Source organism: Rattus norvegicus, chromosome 11 (assembly GCF_021556685.1).
Source record: "Rattus norvegicus strain SHRSP/BbbUtx chromosome 11, alternate assembly SHRSP_T2T, whole genome shotgun sequence".
Taxonomy (NCBI): domain Eukaryota; kingdom Metazoa; phylum Chordata; class Mammalia; order Rodentia; family Muridae; genus Rattus; species Rattus norvegicus.
The window spans coordinates 49,348,220-49,368,374 of NC_141544.1; the positions used below are offsets into that span (position 1 = coordinate 49,348,220).

The 20,155-nt window shown below is 45.7% G+C and overlaps 1 pseudogene; it reads right to left on the bottom strand.

Annotated features, from left to right (window-relative positions):
- Itgb2l-ps1 (integrin beta-2-like, pseudogene 1) overlaps positions 1–20,155 on the bottom strand; it is a 45,061-nt pseudogene that overhangs the window by 9,905 nt on the left and 15,001 nt on the right.

Below are 20,155 nucleotides of genomic sequence, written 5' to 3' on the forward strand. Positions count from 1 at the left end.
CCAAACCACTGTTCTCTGTGGCTGGTCATTATGGAGGTATTCCAGGCTGCCTCCTCTTCTTTCTTGGTGTCTCTGTAGACTAGCTGCCCCGCCTCCCCCAACTTGTCTAGAGCCTGGAAAACCTAACTGCAAGAATTTCCTGTTGTCCTGGCAACCAAGGCTTGCCTGAGACCTGTGATGTGACCCAACCCTGAGTCCTCATTCAGCAATGCACAGACAACAAATGTCACTTTACCAGCCTCTGTAGTGTTTTACTCCCCCAGGAGTCAGGTTCATACTCAGCCTAGCCCAGCACCTGGCTGCTGTATAAGGTGGCAGGCACAGCCTCAGAGATGAGACACAAGGGAAGTCGACTTGGAAAACATGTGACTGGCTCTGAGGATGGACAGTGTCAGGGGTGTCACTCACGGAGGGGGAGAATTTGCTCCTAGAGGACCTGATTTCTTAAGTAATTGGATGAATCAACTTAGGGGTCCCTATAGTGGTCTTCTCAGGTGATTATCATTGACTGTCAAAGAGGAGAAATCTGAGGCCCCCAATTGTCCCACTGCAGACCTTAGGTCTGAGGTTTTCCTCTAGGGACCCTGCTGGCCTAGAAGAACTGGTCGGACTTTAAAAGTAGACTATGGCTATCATCTTCCTCATTTTGGGCCACTGGACATACGTCCTCTTCTAGTCATAGTCCCTCAACTGGCACATGGAAACAGAACTTTGGTGAGCTTGTGAGGATCCACACCCTGTAGCTGAAATGCCTCCCTTGCTCAAGACCATCTCTCTTACCTCATAGGTTTTCACCATCCTCGAGGGCACCATGAAGATGGGTCGGATATTGTTTTCAGCCCGTTTGCTCACCAGCTGGACCACTGACTGATAGTCCTGGGAAGAAAAGACATCCTGTTAGACTGCCTATTCAAAGCAAGTGCCTAGGGCTCTGAGGACTCTGGTGTTAGCTCAAGTCCCGGCTGCCCTTGTCCTGTGGCAGGACTCTCTATGTATTACAGAATTAATCAGAAATGGATGATATTGAAAGACAGTTGAGAACACACCAGAATATGCAATGTGCTTGGCCTCTGGGTGCAGACCCAGGGTCCCTGGAATCCTTCCTGGCAACCTCTTTGAGCTTTTCATCCTAGCCCATATCCAGTCATCTGTGACCTACAGGGTCCCACAGCTGTCATGCTGGGTCGGGACTCAGGTAGGAGACTGAGACTCAGGTAGGATTGGAGACTGCCTCCAATCCAGTCTCTCCAAACTTCCCATTAGTCCTGCTGCGATTTGCCTGCAGAGTTCTTCCTCCCAGCTCACCCAATCCCCTAGAGACTTGGCCTCTTTGTGTGGATCCATTGTCCTTCTAGTTCTTCTCAGTGAGTCCTTCTAGCCCATCTCTACTTCTTTGTGACTTCCCACTTGTTTTGCAGAACAGGGAGACTCTTCAGTGTGTCTTAGGGTCCTACCACTGTACGCTGTTCTGAGGCTGATATTCAGAGATCTAACACAATCACAGCTTCCAGAAGATTTTCTTGAATTTGTTGCTTAGGTTGGAAAAAGGTATCCAAGGCTCTGGAGAGTTGGACCTGTGTGACCGTGACCCTTAACCCCTTCCCCCCTGTTGCATGGGGGCAAGTCTGTAAGAGTGCTGTTTTTCCTGCTGTGTGTGTGTGTGTGTGTGTGTGTGTGTGTGTGTGTGTGTGTGATTCAGGGTTGAGCCCCAGAGGGTGCCCTGGCAGGAAGGTTCTCACAGGTTCTCCTGGGCTCCTGTACATGCTGTCTTTCAGGTGACAGTGTCCATCACTGGTGTTCTGTCTGGTACCCTGAGTCTTGTCTTTAGCAAAGTGGAAATCATTGTCAGTGGCAAGCACCAGAAACCTTGTCCTGTTGCACCAGTGATTTCTCTCTGGGGAAGAAATGTCTTGGAGTTACCTGTTATGCTTTTTCAGTTGGGCTCTCCAAGGAGCCAGGTGTGGCAGCTTGCAGAGGGGGAGCCACAGCCTCTCCTCCTCTGGGGGTTTCATAGCCTCCAGATAATAGAAAAATAGAGTTAGGATTGACTCTTTGGTGAGTCTGCTAAAATGCCCAAAGTGTGAGGTGAGAGAACATGAAACACATGTCTGCTTCCAAAAAGTTGAAACTGTCACAGCCCATCTCTCCAGGACCAGACTCCCAAAAACCTTCCCCCAAAAGGAGAAGAATACTGTGGCGTCCATCATGACAGGTGAATCCAGTGAAGAGACCACAGGGGGACTAATCTTCCAGGATCATCCCTGCAAAGGAGTATGTGCTTGTGATACACTGTAGTATGACACCATGGGAAAGGTCCACGATCAGAGCACAATACATTTAGGGCCTCAGGGAGGCTGGAGGGCTGAGAGCCCAGCCAGGGCAGCAAGCTTGCTGCAGCAGTGACATAAAGAGAGCCTGGGACAGATGAAGGCTGGTGTGTGTCTGAGAGGAGTCAGGAGTGAACAGGGACTCTGCACAGGGATTGCTGTCGTGGCTTGGAAGTGAGATTGGCCCCTTACTCAGGACATAGGTGAGGTCCAGCTTACAATGGTCACTTGAGAGGGTCAAGGCAGGCTTCAGGTGAGTTAGTGACATCGCAGACTAATAGTAAAATCTGTAGGTAACTTCCAGGTCCCTTTGCCTCCTCCCCCCCCACCCCCGCCCCCAGTCTGCCTCCAGTGGCTCTCTAGGGGTCTAGTGAGGACTAGTCTTCTTAGGTTGACAACAAGCCAGGGGCTTGCACCTTTGAGAGAACACTGGCTAGTGTAAAGCAGCTTGTAGCATCCCCACGAGGCTCCAGAATTTGGGAAGTCTGCAGATCTCGGTAGGGATTATAGGCTCACCAGGCACATGGCAACTTGCACCATAGCATCCAGTCGTCCTTGGGGGGGGGGGGTATCCAGCTTTCCAGAAACCAGTTGCTTCTTCAGCTCCATCTGAAAATGGCTGGATGTGCTGGAGGGTCATGCTCACAGTGGATCCGAAGTCTGAGAAGGACAGATGAGGCTGGGAGACCAGGGCTGTGGGAGGTAGAAGGCTGGTCCAAGACAGGGAGGTGAGCCTGGGAGATACTCACCTTGTAGTAAGTAAGTATGGTACATGTGGGTATTTGTACATGTGTGCACATGTGAGCAAACAAAATTGTGTATATGTTTGAGGGCAGTGCGCACATATGTGTTCCTGTCTGTATGTGAGCATGTCTAGATATGGATATACTTGGTTCATGTGTGTCACCAGATTATGTATCTGGCAATGTATGTACCTGTGTGGTCTTATACATGTGTGAGCATGCCTGTAGGCGTGTATTGCCTATGCACACATATATAAGTGTGTAAATGGGCATGTGTATGTCTAAGTATGAGGGAGTGCATCACTATTCAGAAAAGAGAGAGCACTGTTCTGGGGAGTCAGGACATGTGTTGGAGCTATGTGCACATACATACCACACATGTATGTACACAAGTCTTTATGTGCACATACCACATGTGCATGTACACAAGCGTTATGTTCTGTGAACTTGTTGGTGCTTGTGGAGTGCTGACCCTATGGCCTTTGCTCACTGTGATTATTGCCTTTATGCTATAGCTGATGCTTAATCAACATATTGTGAAGCTCATTAGTGTTTTTAGAAATTATCACTCCTGTCTTTTGAGCATATAAAAAGATGAAAAAGGAAAGAAAGGAAGTGGAGAGCTGAATTTTGGGGTCAAGTGACTGGGCATGTCCTCTGGAGGGGATGCAGGGCCAGCACCACTTACACTCCAGATGGCCTGAGGACCCTCAGATATCTGTCTCTGCTAAGTGGGGGTAGGAGTTGCCCAGGATATGGGGAGGAGCTGAGCCAGAAGCCTATAGTGGCTGTGGCCTGACTTGGTGATCTCACTGAGGGCTTGGAGCAGGTCACTGCCCAGTGTCTGGATATTGGAGTGGTGACCTTGCACCGAGCCAGAGAGACCTATCAGGAAGTACAGGTTAACAGAGTTGTCCTGGGTCCACTGGAAGTTCACTTTGAATGTTGCCGTTTGACCTGTGAGGGAGAAGAGTGTCACTGCTGGGCCACTGAGCATGTGCTACCTGTGGACATCTCTCTCCAGGAGTTCTCAGTCCCCTTGGTTTGTTCAACCATTGCTGCCTGGGTTAGCCTCACTAAAAGGTACTGACCCCTACACCTGTGGGCACACACCTTTAACCTCAGCACTTGGGGGGCAGAGGCAGGAGAATCTCTGAGTTTGAGGCTAGCCTGAGCTACATGGTGAGACCCCTGTCTTAACAAAAGATGGGGGGGTTGGGAATCAAGAACTCTTCTGCCTCTGTCCGTTATGTGGGGATACTGAGCAGATGGCTGAAGAGGTTTTCAGAGAAACCAGTACCCTCCCTGTAAGCACCCTGATCTTGGACTTCTAGTCTCCAGATCCATGAGTAGTGAATCTGTTGGGTGAGTTACTCAGCCTGTGGAGCCTTCTGCTCCTGTCCAAGGCTTAATCTACTACCCTGACTCCTTGGGCCCCATCCTCATAGGAACTCTGGAGCCTGTGTTCTGAAATAATTTTTGTGGTCATGGTCAAACCTGTTGGGCAAGGCTGGTTTAAATCTGTTGGCTGCAGGACTTAACATGACCCTTACTCTGCCAAGAGCACCTTGGCCTTCTGAGAGTGAACACAACGGTGGTTTTCAAGTAGTCTGTTCTCCCTTCTAAAGAAACAAAGCAAAGCAGAACAAAAACATAATTCAGGGATAAGAGAGACAAGGCAAGGCATGCAGTGTAGACCACAGACAGGCAATGGAGGTTGGGTTCTTGCTTGGAGGCAGCAAGGGGCAAAGCCATGGACAAGGTTGGTCTTTTAAATTTATATATACATATGCATATGCACGTGCGCACGCACACACACACACACATATATAAAACATATACATAATTATGATGTGCATGGTATGTATGTGAGTGTCTGTGTCTATCCTTAAATCAACTCCTGCATTCAAGTGATCCTCCGGCTTCAGCCTCCTGAGGGTTTTGGGAAGCTTAGGAGTCTGCCTGTTAACTGTCAAGCTTACAGAATCTATAATCACCTGGGAGATAGGCCTTTGGGAAAGCCTGTGGGGGATTGTCTTAATTCTGCTAATTGAGGTAAAAGGATCTCTCCACTGTGGGTGGCACCACTCCCTGGCTGGTATCCTGGGCTCTATGAGTTAGACGAGGGAGCTGAGTCATGGTTTCACCCATTACCCTCTGCTTACTCACTATAGATGTGATGTGACTGGCTGCTTAAAGCTTCTGCTGCCTGGACTTCCCCACCATGATAGACTGCATCCTTGAACTGTGAACCAGACTCTTTCTGCTTTAAGCTGTCTGTGTAGAGATTTTATTATACCATCAGAAAAAGAACTGAGATACAGTCTGTCTGTCTGTCCACAGTGATACAGGGGACTCTGGTTGAACTCCTGTAAATGCTATGTGCCTGGTCTACCCCAAGCTCAAACCTACCCGGTCTCAAGAAAACTGTCACATTTATGGAGATGGCGGCTTCTGGTCCCTCTCCTTGTCCTCCTGGGGTTCAGCAAGACTCTTGGGGTCCACAAGGTACTCAGATGTGCAGCCTTTCAGCAACAACAGTTGCTCTGGAGTATCATAGTGAACTGAGTTGGGCTCTCCTTGCCCTGTGAAGTTCTGGGGGGAAAGGACTCAGTGTCAGGAGGAAGCTGACTGACCATGAAGGACTAAAGCCCCTGGCCTATCTCCTGCTCACTTGCCCTTAAAATTTGGCATAGAAATTTCTGTGGATTGGGACATCCTGCTAAAGAATACCTGTCCTTGGAGACAGCCTTGGTCTCTTGGAGGGCTCCATGTCATATAGAGCCACGAGCTGCAGGCCCTTTCCTGCTCCTGAACTACTCCCTCCAACAGTGTGAAGGTTACCCCAGCATCTACAATTGAGTTCAGATACCCCAGCATCTACAAATTAATGCCACATGTGCCTGTAACCCAAGCACAAGCACTTCTGGCCATAGCCTAGCTTAGGTTCATAGAGATCCTGTTTCAAGGGAATAAGGTGGAGAGTGTTATTCCGTTCTTTACTTGTGTGCATGAGCACATACATCTACATACACCTACATCTCTCTCTCCCTCCCTTCAAAGTACTCAAAATGAATGGGGAAAGTCATTTTGATGGTATCCAGAGCAGTTAGAGTGGCCCATGGTCATGCTGAGACTCTGACACATCATTGGGCAAATGATAGTCACAGAATATTGAACAAGGTAGAAATGCATGTATTCATTGGGGGAGGGAAAGAAGGAGGGAGGGATAGACAGGTAGAGACAGAGAGGAAAGAGACAGAGAAGGCAGTCAATCATGTCAGGCGATATCACAGAGAAAAACAGGGAGAGACATACAGAGAGAGACCAAGAGGAGAAAGACAGACAGTCATAGGGCAGTCATAGTTGGGGATATCACAGAGAGACACACAGAGAAACAAGGAGAGACACACACAGAGACAGACAGACAGGCAGATAGTCACACAAACACATAGACACAACATACACACACAAAGACAGAGACAGAGACAGAGAGACAGAAATAGATAAAGAAGTAATAAATGCTACACTCTGCCAATCAACTCCTGTGGTTCTTACCAGCTTCTGGCACCAGGCACAGCTGGGCCCTGACTGGATGCAGTCCTGACAGGTGCCCATCTTGTCCTTGGTACAGGGCTGCAGTGATAGGTTGGGTGAATAGGTTCTGCCCACCCCAGCTGCTCCAGAGTCAATAGGGGTGGGTGGGAAGAGACCCAGGAGAGGTCAGGTCAGGATCTACAGCTCCTAGTGGCTTGGAGCTGTTATGCCCATGAAGTATGCCTACTGTTTCTGAAATACCTCATGTGGAAATGACCTCATGAACCTCACCAGATCCCAGAGACAGCAGCCCAGCTAGGATAGGTAGCAGGGTGCACCGGCCCAGCGTGTCCTATAGGGGGAAGGGCTTGGTGACTCTAGGAGGCCGCCTACAGATCCTCTGCTGACTTGTCTGAAGTGCAGGGTGCAAATGTCTGCTGTGGGTAGAGTGGAGAGGATCTTGTCCTTGCTACCACAGGGTGTAAAGATCAGATAGGTTCCACACAAGTCAGATACCAGTGTTATCAGGCTCAGAGGAGGATGAAGGGGGGCCACATACTTACTGAGATCCCCGGGGCACCAAGCATAGAGTGGGTACTCACAGTTGGGCACATCGCATACATAGACAGACATATGCCATATTACCATCCACACACACACACATAGCACATGCCATATGTCAACACAGACATAGCACACCCACCACATGTTACAAATGCAGCACTCAGCCCAAATACATATGTGTGGTCCATGCTGCTGAGGCCAGGGCTATACACTTTGTGTTGTTAAGTCATCAGAGTATGCAGCCTGGGCTACAAGTTGAGACTCTATTTGCCCCTGTGATACTGGAGGCGATGCAGGGTGGTTGTAGGACACTGCTGATTTTAGATACCCCCTGACCCTGTCTCTGCCAGCCTCTAGTCTGCCCTTAATGTGTCCGAGAGTCAACAGCATTGACGTTGTCTTCCAGGGACTTGGTTACTGAGTGGATCACACCAGTCCCTCCCGAGGACCTCCCAGATTTATTCTCTCTCCAAGGCATTGACTAAGATTCCTCCTACCCTCCCGCAGTAAAAACGGAAACCCACAAAACTCACTGGTGACAGCATGCAACATCCCTGTATCCCTGGATAGGGAAATTTGAACAGGGTGCATATGGACCTCTAGACTCTATGCTGTCTAGAGAACAGGAGGAGAGGGTTGAGTTATAGCAAGACTGACCCACCCAGGTTGTAGTGTCCCTATATCCTGATAACAGGCAGCTTGATGGGATGGGGAGGGGGTGCACCTCTCCTCCCACACACTTCCCTTTGCTTATGTGGACACTGTGACTATTACAAAGAACAGCCAGGGAGGTTACCTTGCAGGTTGATGACAGGAAGTTTTCACAACACTGAAAACGCAGAATTCTAAGTAACCACACAAGGAAGCTCAGGACCCACCCACCAACCCACAGGAAATCTGTAGCAGAGACGATGGGAAGAGATGGTACAAGCCGGCACATTCTCAGGAAATGGTGAAGGTAATGTTACCATAGCCTCTGCTCTGGGCTTTGGCAATTTTCCTTTTGTAGAGATCCTGTCCAGGACCTGGGTCCCCTCTCCTGGCACCAGTCATAGCATTGAACGACGACTTCCTACTTCCAGAGAAATCAAGCTCTGAACACCTGGGTTATGAGACCTGAGGGAGGCCCTGAGAGGGAAAACAGAGCCCATCCACTTCACATGCTGCCATGAAGAGCGGTGCTTGCATGATGGAAGGGAAGAAACAGACACCAGTGAGGGCAGCTTAGCCACAGAGCAGAGGGCTGAGACTAACTAGAAATGGCGGGTGACTTCCTGTTGTAAACTTTCCCTAGTTGCAGAATCCTCCACCAGGCCCCAGAGAAGCCAGAGGCTCCCTGGGTGAGGTACCCATGCAAGGATGTCACAGGGAAGTGAGCAGGGAAGACTGGATAGCCCTAGGGGAGCTTGGAGGGAGCGTGGGATCCCACAGCCACCCTTGTCTTATAGAAAACAAAAACAAGGTCTTGTGATGATCAACGCTCACCCAACAGTTAAACTGTGCCTAGTGCCAAGATGGAGTTGCTTCTGCCTTTACTCAGTCACAAAAGAACCGAAGGCAGATGGACTCCAGGCTACTGGACTCCAGGTTCTGGGACCCCAGAGCTTCGGCAGGGGACAAAATACTACATCACTGGCTTTCTCAGTCTCTCCAGTAATCCTGTCTGCGTTTCCTTGTTTTCTACTTCCGTGTATATAGCACCATCTTTTAAAGATAACATTTTTATTAGGAACTTCATACATATATGCAGTGTAACTTAATCATATCTGCCTCCCGTTCCTGGCGCGTCCGCCACACCTCCCTCCTGCCATATTTTAATATTTACTTTTAAATTTATGTGTATGTATTTACGTATATGTGCTACATGTGTGCGGGTACTGGAAGAAGCCAGAAGTGGATGTTGGATTCCCTGGGGATGTCATGTGTGCCCTGGGGACTGAACTGGGGTTGCTAGATGAGCAGCAAGCATTCTTCACGGCTGTTTTAATTATTTATTGTTTTTAACCCACTAAATTCAGTTAGTGCTTCTCATTTGCATGCGACTGTGCTGCCATTCACTGGAACATGGGCAACCCACCAGTCTTCCCCCTCCCTGTCTCCTGCAGCCATCGACTGCCAATAGTTCTCAGCTAGGGGTGGGGCCTTGGAAGACCTGACCCTTAACTGGCTCGATCCACTGCCAGTCTTAGAGGAGCTCCCAGTTCTGTACTAGCTGACGTGTCGCCTGAGACGGTAGATTCCCAAACCCACTGGCTCTTTTGTACGTGCCATATACATTCCTGGAGAGAGGTATACCATGACATCAGCAACTGTGGGGGCGGTGACCTCATGGATTTGTACAGCTCCTGCTTATCAATCATCGAATTGCTCTCGCTCAGTCACTCTCTAGCATGTGCTTTTTAGTCTCTCCTGGTACAAAACCGGAAGCGTCTAGTTATTCTTAAGGACTATTCTTACCGGACTCTGCCTCTGTTGGTCCCCTCAGCATCTGCACCGCCCCCACTCTCATTGTGTTTCCACTCTGAATGTTCCAGGCATGATGGATGCTACTTAAAAGCCAGCTGCTCTCCTAGAGCTGACTGTACTCTCAGACTCTAGAGCACAAAGTGAGCCCTGTTTAGGGCTTGGACAAAAGAACCCCATCGCAGAAGCTTTTATAACACCGGCATTTAAGTATGGAGAGCTCTGCGTCTCACACAGGCTAGATCTGAGCATCCTAGAGGCCTGTCCTCTTCTTTCTACTCATGGTTCACAGTCTGGTGTAGGTCTCTAGGTCACAAGTGTGGAGTCCCTGTTGCAGAGAGGTGGGTGGTGCTATGGCTTCCGTATTTCCCTCACAGTTCATTCCAGTCCCCTCCTGTCATGGCTGCTGCCTCAGGTGTTATCAGAGGCAGAGGCCATGTATGATGTCTTCCCACTTCTGAAAGGACAGCAGTGTAGGGACCCAGCCCTACAGTAGGGATGAGCCAGTCTCTGGGTGATGATGGGGTGGGGGCAGGCTACTGTGTTCAGATCTTAGAAGATCACAGATGGGCCTGGGAACCAGAAGCATGATTTCAGCTTCCCTCTTGCCTGTCAGAGGCCTTGAGAACAGCTCTTTTTTTTTTTTTTTATTAACTTGAGTATTTCTTATATACATTTCGAGTGTTATTCCCTTTCCCGGTTTCCGGGCAAACATCCCCCTCCCCCCTCCCCTTCCTTATGGGTGTTCCCCTCCCAACCCTTCCCCCATTGCCGCCCTCCCCCCATAGACTAGTTCACTGGGGGTTCAGTCTTAGCAGGACCCAGGGCTTCCCCTTCCACTGGTGCTCTTACTAGGATATTCATTGCTACCTATGGGGTCAGAGTCCAGGGTCAGTCCATGTATAGTCTTTAGGTAGTGGCTTAGTCCCTGGAAGCTCTGGTTGCTTGGCATTGTTGTACTTTTGGGGTCTCGAGCCCCTTCAAGCTCTTCCAGTTCTTTCTCTGATTCCTTCAACAGGGGACCTATTCTCAGTTCAGTGGTTTGCTGCTGGCATTCGCCTCTGTATTTGCTGTATTCTGGCTGTGTCTCTCAGGAGCGATCTACATCCGGCTCCTGTCGGTCTGCACTTCTTTGCTTCATCCATCTTGTCTAATTGGGTGGCTGTATATGTATGGGCCACATGTGGGGCAGGCTCTGAATGGGTGTTCCTTCAGTCTCTGTTTTAATCTTTGCCTCTCCGTTCCCTGCCAAGGGTATTCTTTTTCCTCATTTAAAGAAGGAGTGAAGCATTCACATTTTGATCATCCGTCTTGAGTTTCGTTTGTTCTAGGGATCTAGGGCAATTCAAGCATTTGGGCTAATAGCCACTTATCAATGAGTGCATACCATGTATGTCTTTCTGTGATTGGGTTAGCTCACTCAGGATGATATTTTCCAGTTCCAACCATTTGCCTACGAATTTCATAAACTCGTTGTTTTTGATAGCTGAGTAATATTCCATTGTGTAGATGTACCACATTTTCTGTATCCATTCCTCTGTTGAAGGGCATCTGGGTTCTTTCCAGCTTCTGGCTATTATAAATAAGGCTGCGATGAACATAGTGGAGCACGTGTCTCTTTTATATGTTGAGGCATCTTTTGGGTATATGCCCAAGAGAGGTATAGCTGGATCCTCAGGCAGTTCAATGTCCAATTTTCTGAGGAACCTCCAGACTGATTTCCAGAATGGTTTTATCAGTCTGCAATCCCACCAACAATGGAGGAGTGTTCCTCTTTCTCCACATCCTCGCCAGCATCTGCTGTCACCTGAGTTTTTGATCTTAGCCATTCTCACTGGTGTGAGGTGAAATCTCAGGGTTGTTTTGATTTGCATTTCCCTTATGACTAAAGATGTTGAACATTTCTTTAGGTGTTTCTCAGCCATTCGGCATTCCTCAGCTGTGAATTCTTTGTTTAGCTCTGAACCCCATTTTTTAATAGGGTTATTTGTTTCCCTGCGGTCTAACTTCTTGAGTTCTTTGTATATTTTGGATATAAGGCCTCTATCTGTTGTAGGATTGGTAAAGATCTTTTCCCAATCTGTTGGTTGCCGTTTTGTCCTAACCACAGTGTCCTTTGCCTTACAGAAGCTTTGCAGTTTTATGAGATCCCATTTGTCGATTCTTGATCTTAGAGCATAAGCCATTGGTGTTTTGTTCAGGAAATTTTTTCCAGTGCCTATGTGTTCCAGATGCTTCCCTAGTTTTTCTTCTATTAGTTTGAGTGTGTCTGGTTTGATGTGGAGGTCCTTGATCCACTTGGACTTAAGCTTTGTACAGGGTGATAAGCATGGATCGATCTGCATTCTTCTACATGTTGACCTCCAGTTAAACCAGCACCATTTGCTGAAAATGCTATCTTTTTTCCATTGGATGGTTTTGGCTCCTTTGTCAAAAATCAAGTGACCATAGGTGTGTGGGTTCATTTCTGGGTCTTCAATTCTATTCCATTGGTCTATCTGTCTGTCTCTGTACCAATACCATGCAGTTTTTATCACTATTGCTCTGTAATACTGCTTGAGTTCAGGGATAGTGATTCCCCCTGAAGTCCTTTTATTGTTGAGGATAGCTTTAGCTATCCTGGGTTTTTTGTTATTCCAGATGAATTTGCAAATTGTTCTGTCTAACTCTTTGAAGAATTGGATTGGTATTTTGATGGGGATTGCATTGAATCTGTAGATTGCTTTTGGTAAAATGGCCATTTTTACTATATTAATCCTGCCAATCCATGAGCATGGGAGATCTTTCCATCTTCTGAGGTCTTCTTCAATTTCTTTCCTCAGTGTCTTGAAGTTCTTATTGTACAGATCTTTTACTTGCTTGGTTAAAGTCACACCGAGGTACTTTATATTATTTGGGTCTATTATGAAGGGTGTCGTTTCCCTAATTTCTTTCTCGGCTTGTTTCTCTTTTGTACAGAGGAAGGCAACTGATTTATTTGAGTTAATTTTATACCCAGCCACTTTGCTGAAGTTGTTTATCAGCTTTAGTAGTTCTCTGGTGGAACTTTTGGGATCACTTAAATATACTATCATGTCATCTGCAAATAGTGATATTTTGACCTCTTCTTTTCCGATCTGTATCCCCTTGATCTCCTTTTGTTGTCTGATTGCTCTGGCTAGGACTTTGAGAACTATATTGAATAAGTAGGGAGAGAGTGGGCAGCCTTGTCTAGTCCCTGATTTTAGCGGGATTGCTTCAAGTTTCTCTCCATTTAGTTTAATGTTAGCAACTGGTTTGCTGTATATGGCTTTTACTATGTTTAGGTATGGGCCTTGAATTCCTATTCTTTCCAGGACTTTTATCATGAAAGGGTGTTGAATTTTGTCAAATGCTTTCTCAGCATCTAATGAAATGATCATGTGGTTTTGTTCTTTCAGTTTGTTTATATAATGGATCACGTTGATGGTTTTCCGTATATTAAACCATCCTTGCATGCCTGGGATGAAGCCTACTTGATCATGGTGGATGATTGTTTTGATGTGCTCTTGAATTCGGTTTGCCAGAATTTTATTGAGTATTTTTGCGTCGATATTCATAAGGGAAATTGGTCTGAAGTTCTCTTTCTTTGTTGTGTCTTTGTGTGGTTTAGGTATAAGAGTAATTGTGGCTTCGTAGAAGGAATTCGGTAGTGCTCCATCTGTTTCAATTTTGTGGAATAGTTTGGATAATATTGGTATGAGGTCTTCTATGAAGGTTTGATAGAATTCTGCACTAAACCCGTCTGGACCTGGGCTCTTTTTGGTTGGGAGACCTTTAATGACTGCTTCTATTTCCTTAGGAGTTATGGGGTTGTTTAACTGGTTTATCTGTTCCTGATTTAACTTCGATACCTGGTATCTGTCTAGGAAATTGTCCATTTCCTGAAGATTTTCAAATTTTGTTGAATATAGGTTTTTATAGTAAGATCTGATGATTTTTTGAATTTCCTCTGAATCTGTAGTTATGTCTCCCTTTTCATTTCTGATTTTGTTAATTTGGACGCACTCTCTGTGTCTTCTCGTTAGTCTGGCTAAGGGTTTATCTATCTTGTTGATTTTCTCAAAGAACCAACTTTTGGTTCTGTTGATTCTTTCTATGGTCCTTTTTGTTTCTACTTGGTTGATTTCAGCTCTGAGTTTGATTATTTCCTGCCTTCTACTCCTCCTGGGTGTATTTGCTTCTTTTTGTTCTAGAGCTTTTAGGTGTGCTGTCAAGCTGCTGACATATGCTCTTTCCTGTTTCTTTCTGCAGGCACTCAGCGCTATGAGTTTTCCTCTTAGCACAGCTTTCATTGTGTCCCATAAGTTTGGGTATGTTGTATCTTCATTTTCATTAAATTCTAAAAAGTTTTTAATTTCTTTCTTTATTTCTTCCTTGACCAGGTTATCATTGAGTAGAGCATTGTTCAATTTCCACGTATATGTGGGCATTCTTCCCTTATTGTTATTGAAGACCAGTTTTAGGCCGTGGTGGTCTGATAGCACGCATGGGATTATTTCTATCTTTCTGTACCTGTTGAGGCCCGTTTTTTGACCAATTATATGGTCAATTTTGGAGAAAGTACCATGAGGAGCTGAGAAGAAGGTATATCCTTTTGCTTTAGGATAGAATGTTCTATAAATATCCGTTAAGTCCATTTGGCTCATGACTTCTCTTAGTCTGTCTACATCACTGTTTAATTTCTGTTTCCATGATCTGTCCATTGATGAGAGTGGTGTGTTGAAATCTCCCACTATTATTGTGTGAGGTGCAATGTGTGTTTTGAGCTTTAGTAAGGTTTCTTTTACGTATGTAGGTGCCCTTGTATTTGGGGCATAGATATTTAGGATTGAGAGTTCATCTTGGTGGATTTTTCCTTTGATGAATATGAAGTGTCCTTCCTTATCTTTTTTGATGACTTTTAGTTGGAAATTGATTTTATTTGATATTAGAATGGCTACTCCAGCTTGCTTCTTCTGACCATTTGCTTGGAAAGTTGTTTTCCAGCCTTTCACTCTGAGGTAGTGTCTGTCTTTGTCTCTGAGGTGTGTTTCCTGTAGGCAGCAGAATGCAGGGTCCTCGTTGCGTATCCAGTTTGTTAATCTATGTCTTTTTATTGGGGAGTTGAGGCCATTGATATTGAGAGATATTAAGGAATAGTGATTATTGCTTCCCTTTATATTCATATTTGGATGTGAGGTTATGTTTGTGTGCTTTCATTCTCTTTGTTTTGTTGCCAAGACGATTAGTTTCTTGCTTCTTCTAGGGTATAGCTTGCCTCCTTATGTTGGGCTTTACCATTTATTATCCTTTGTAGTGCTGGATTTGTAGAAAGATATTGTGTAAATTTGGTTTTGTCATGGAATATCTTGGTTTCTCCATCAATGTTAATTGAGAGTTTTGCTGGATACAGTAACCTGGGCTGGCATTTGTGTTCTCTTAGGGTCTGTATGACATCAGTCCAGGATCTTCTGGCCTTCATAGTTTCTGGCGAGAAGTCTGGTGTGATTCTGATAGGTCTCCCTTTATATGTTAGTTGACCTTTTTTCCTTACTGCTTTTAATATTCTTTCTTTATTTTGTGCGTTTGGTGTTTTGACAATTATGTGACGGGAGGTGTTTCTTTTCTGGTCCAATCTATTTGGTGTTCTGTAGGCTTCTTGTATGCCTATGGGTATCTCTTTTTTTAGGTTAGGGAAGTTTTCTTCTATGATTTTGTTGAAGATATTTACTGGTCCTTTGAGCTGGGAGTCTTCACTCTCTTCTATACCTATTATCCTTAGGTTTGATCTTCTCATTGAGTCCTGGATTTCCTGTATGTTTTGGACCAGTAGCTTTTTCTGCTTTACATTATCTTTGACAGTTGAGTCAATGATTTCTATGGAATCTTCTGCTCCTGAGATTCTCTCTTCCATCTCTTGTATTCTGTTGGTGAAGCTTGTATCTACAGCTCCTTGTCTCTTCTTTTGGTTTTCTATATCCAGGGTTGTTTCCATGTGTTCTTTCTTGATTGCTTCTATTTCCATTTTTAATTCCTTCTACTGTTTGATTGTGTTTTCCTGGAATTCTTTCAGGGATTTTTGTGTCTCCTCTCTATGGGCTTCTACTTGTTTATTTATGTTTTCCTGGAATTCTTTCAGGGATTTTTGTGTCTCCTCTCTATGGGCTTCTACTTGTTTATTTATGTTTTCCTGGAATTCTTTCAGGGATTTTTGCGATTCTTTTAGGCATTTTTGCGATTCCTCTCTGTAGGCTTCTACTTGTTCTCTAAGGGAGTTCTTCATGTCTTTCTTGAAGTCCTCCAGCATCATGATCAAATATGATTTTGAAAATAGATCTTGCTTTTCTGGTGTGTTTGGATATTCCATGTTTGTTTTGATGGGAGAATTGGGCTCCGATGGTGCCATGTAGTCTTGGTTTCTGTTGCTTGGGTTCCTGCGCTTGCCTCTCGCCATCAGATTATCTCTAGTGTTACTTTGTTCTGCTATTTCTGACAGTGGCTAGACTGTCCTATAAGCCTGTGTGTCAGGAGTGCTGTAGACCTGTTTTCCTCTCTTTCAGTCAGTTATGGGGACAGAGTGTTCTGCTTTCGGGCGTGTAGTTTTTCCTCTCTACAGGTCTTCAGCTGTTCCTGTGGGCCTGTGTCTTGAGTTCACCAGGCAGCTTTCTTGCAGCAGAAAATTTGGTCTTACCTGTGGTCCTGAGGCTCAAGTTCGCTCGTGGGGTGCTGCCCACAGGCTCTCTGCAGCGGCAGCAACCAGGAAGACCTGTGCCGCCCCTTCCGGGAGCTTCAGTGCACCAGGGTTCCAGATGGTCTTTGGCTTTTTCCTCTGGCGTCCGAGATGTGTGTGCAGGGAGCAGTCTCTTCTGGTTTCCCAGGCTTGTCTGCCTCTCTGAAGGTTTAGTTAGCTCTCCCTCCCACGGGATTTGGGTGCAGAGAACTGTTTATCCGGTCTGTTTCTTTCAGGTTCCGGCGGTGTCTCAGGCAGGGGTCCTGCCGCTCCTGGGCCCTCCCCCACGGGAGCCCAGAGGCCTTATACAGTTTCCTCTTGGGCCAGGGATGTGGGCAGGGGTGAGCAGAGTTGGTGGTCTCTTCCGCTCTGCAGCCTCAGGAGTGCCCACCTGACCAGGCGGTTGGGTCTCTCTCTCACCCGAGAACAGCTCTTATAAGCCTGACTATTGTGGGGAGGCTAGCCCCATCGGGACCAGCATCCCACACCAACATTGTTCCCTTAAACACATTGCTTACCTAGCATGACATCTACTGGGCCAGCCCCTTTAAGTCTTGAGCACTCAGAGAGTCATGTGGTAACATTAATAGAAAAGGCACATGCTGGACACACATGCATACTACACATGTATATTCTACATGCACATACCACAGACACGTATATACATACCACACAAACATATATATAATACATAATCACACATAGGTATGTACAGCCACACATATACACATATATGCATACACTACACAGACATAATTGTACATGCCCATGCACATAGGTTGCGTGTGCATACCTGCTCACTTCACACATACACATGTACATAGCACACAGGCACCCATGCACAGACAGACACACATATCACTCAGACATACAGTTCTCCACATAAGTCTGGAAGAAAATTTATTGGAGATGGAGGTGTAAGGAGAGGTGTGGATCATCTGAGCAGGAAGAGGCAGACATAGCTGACCACTGCACATGTCTCTGGGAATTTTCCCATCCAGCTCCAGTCACATCTGGATCCTCCATCTCCAGCCAGATGTTTGGAAGCCCTCCCCCAAGAGGATCCTTCCATCTCTGCTGGGTCTAACAGCCACCGTGTCTCTGGAGGTCCAGATAGTGTATGACTCAGAGCTGTAGGTCTGTGTATCAGTGCCTACTCTCCACCAGCCTGTCCCTGTGTCTTTAGCTCTGGGTGTTCCTATCAAGCTCCATGGTTCTGCCTGAAGGTTCATGGTGCCTCTACTTGATGGGCATCAGTACACAGGGCCTGGACAGGGTAGTCTTCAAATAGTTATCTTCCAGACACCATGGACTAGGGTTATGATGTCACAGGATCCACACCAGGAGTGAGGTCAGATAGACCCTTTCTCCTGCTGCCTGGGAAAGACTAACTCTGAGGTGTCCTCTGTAAGAGTCACAGGGACACAGGGCCCCCCATTCACCACTTTGCTCCCTGGAGACCTTGGCTCAGCAAGGCTGGGGATTCATCAGTTCCTTGTAGCTCTCTGGACACCTCTGAAAGACACACCTTATTAGCCTGGTGCTTCCTCTTCTGTCTGCTCGTGGGAGGAAGTGGAGTGGTTTGTGGTTGGTTACCCCCTCTCATGGGGCCTTACTTACCTCAGCCCTCTGCAGCACACTTGCTCTCAGCAGCTACAAGGTAGGAGCGGGAACTGACAGTGAGGAGGAACTCTCATAGAAGGAAGTGGACCAGTGGGAAGAAGGGCAGCTGCTTGGGAGAGCATTCTCTGGCAACACGGAAGACTTCGCCAATGTGTCAAGGATGGGTAAGTTTCCAGAGCTCAGTGAGCAGGAGCTGGTTGTAGAAGATCCATGTTCCAGATGGGGAAGGTCTGGGTTAGGTATGAGCCCCAGGCAGAGGGCAGCACAGCTCAACTGGCTCCCTCCTTTCTTCCCACCTCCAACTTGCAGTCTGAGAGCAGGCTGCAGTTTCTTTGGATTTCCAGTGTGGATGCAAGACCAGCAACTCCCCAGGAATCCTGCAGGCCTTCAGGTCCAGTTGGAACTGCTGAGCAGCTACCAGTGTGCAGACAGCCATTGAGCCTTACTGTGCGAATCCATCTAAGGAATTCCCTATTGTAGCATAGATTCACCCATTGGTTCTTTTCTTCCTGAGAGCCATGGCTGACATGACACAGACTTATGATGTCCTGGACTACACTTTCAAACATCCTTACATTTTTTGTTACTGGGGCGTTAGTCCTAAAGAGTCAATAAACACGGTATTTAAGAGATCCCTAGAATTAAAACCAATGATCAGACCCAAAGGAGTCCATTTCTTGGTAGTTCTAAAAATGATCGCAGTTTGTGTTTTATAAAAATGTGTGCTTACAAGATTTGTGTGCTTTCTGTCTCAAGTCCAGGTTTATAAATGACTCAGCTTAGTCCTTGGAGCTTTGATTCTTATAAATACCATAAACAGTAACTTTATTATATTCTTTCCAGACCTTTAATTTCTTTTTCCTGCTTCATGAAATGATGGACCAAGGTCCAAATCCTGATAAAACTTTGAAGTTCTTATGTTAACACATTGCATTGTGGCTCTTGAGCATGTATTCTCTTTCACAGAGAATTTAAATTCTAAAGTAAGGACACAAAAATTAGCCTTAAAAGGAAGCTGTCTTCCTTCAAGTCTGCTTGCCTGTCAGCCCTATCATCCATATCTATCATCTGTCTATCTGTCTGTCTGTCTATCTATCTATCATCTATCTTCTATCAATCAATCACATATCAATCACCTATTTATCTATCAATCCAATCAATATCTTCCTACCTATCATCTGTCTCTCTATCTATCATCTATCTTCTATCAATCGATTACATATCAATCACCTATCAATCAATAAATCAATCATTTTATCTATCTATCTATCATCTATCAATCATCTATCATGTATCTATCAATCATCTATCTTCCATCAATCAATCAATCACTTATCTAATTATCTATCAATCAATCCAATCAATTGTCTATCATTTAGCAATTTATCCAACTATCTTCTATCAATCAATCATCTGTCAATCACCTATCTATCTATTATCTATACCTATCATATCTATCTATTATCACCTATCTAGCACCTCAATCAATCACCTATTTACTTATCATGTATCAATCACCTATCTATCTACCTATCAATCATTTATCTATTTATCATCTACCTACTATCACCTATCCATCTATCCATCCATCTATCTTTCATCTATCTATCTATCATCTATCAATCAATCACCTATCAATTTATCTATCAATCACCTATGTATCATCTACCTATCAATCACCTATCTAATCATCTATCTATCCATCTATCTATCTGCCTGTCTACCTACCTATCATCTATCCTTTCCTGGCTAATGCAGTCCCTCATGCACTTTGGATCTGTGTAGAAATGGTAACTGAGCCTTCTGTTAGTAAGGATCTTCTCACAGGAAGCAGAACAGTAGTGATTCACTGCAATTCCCTCCTCATGTGGCTATCATGTTGATTTGTGTTAGTCAGCATACTGTTTACTTTTTTTGGTGGGAAAGAGGGAACCTCAACTGAGAAAATGTTTCCATTAGACTGCCTGTAGGCAAGATTGGAAGCATTTTCTTGATTAATGATTGATGTCTCTGGGCCCATCCCACTATGGGTGGTACCACCCTTAGGTAGGTAGTCACAAGTGGTATAAGAAAGGGGGCGGAGCAAGCCATAAGCAGTGACCTCCATGACCATTGTCTCCATTCCTGCTTTCAGATTCTTGTCTTTGGTTCTTGCCCTGACATCACTT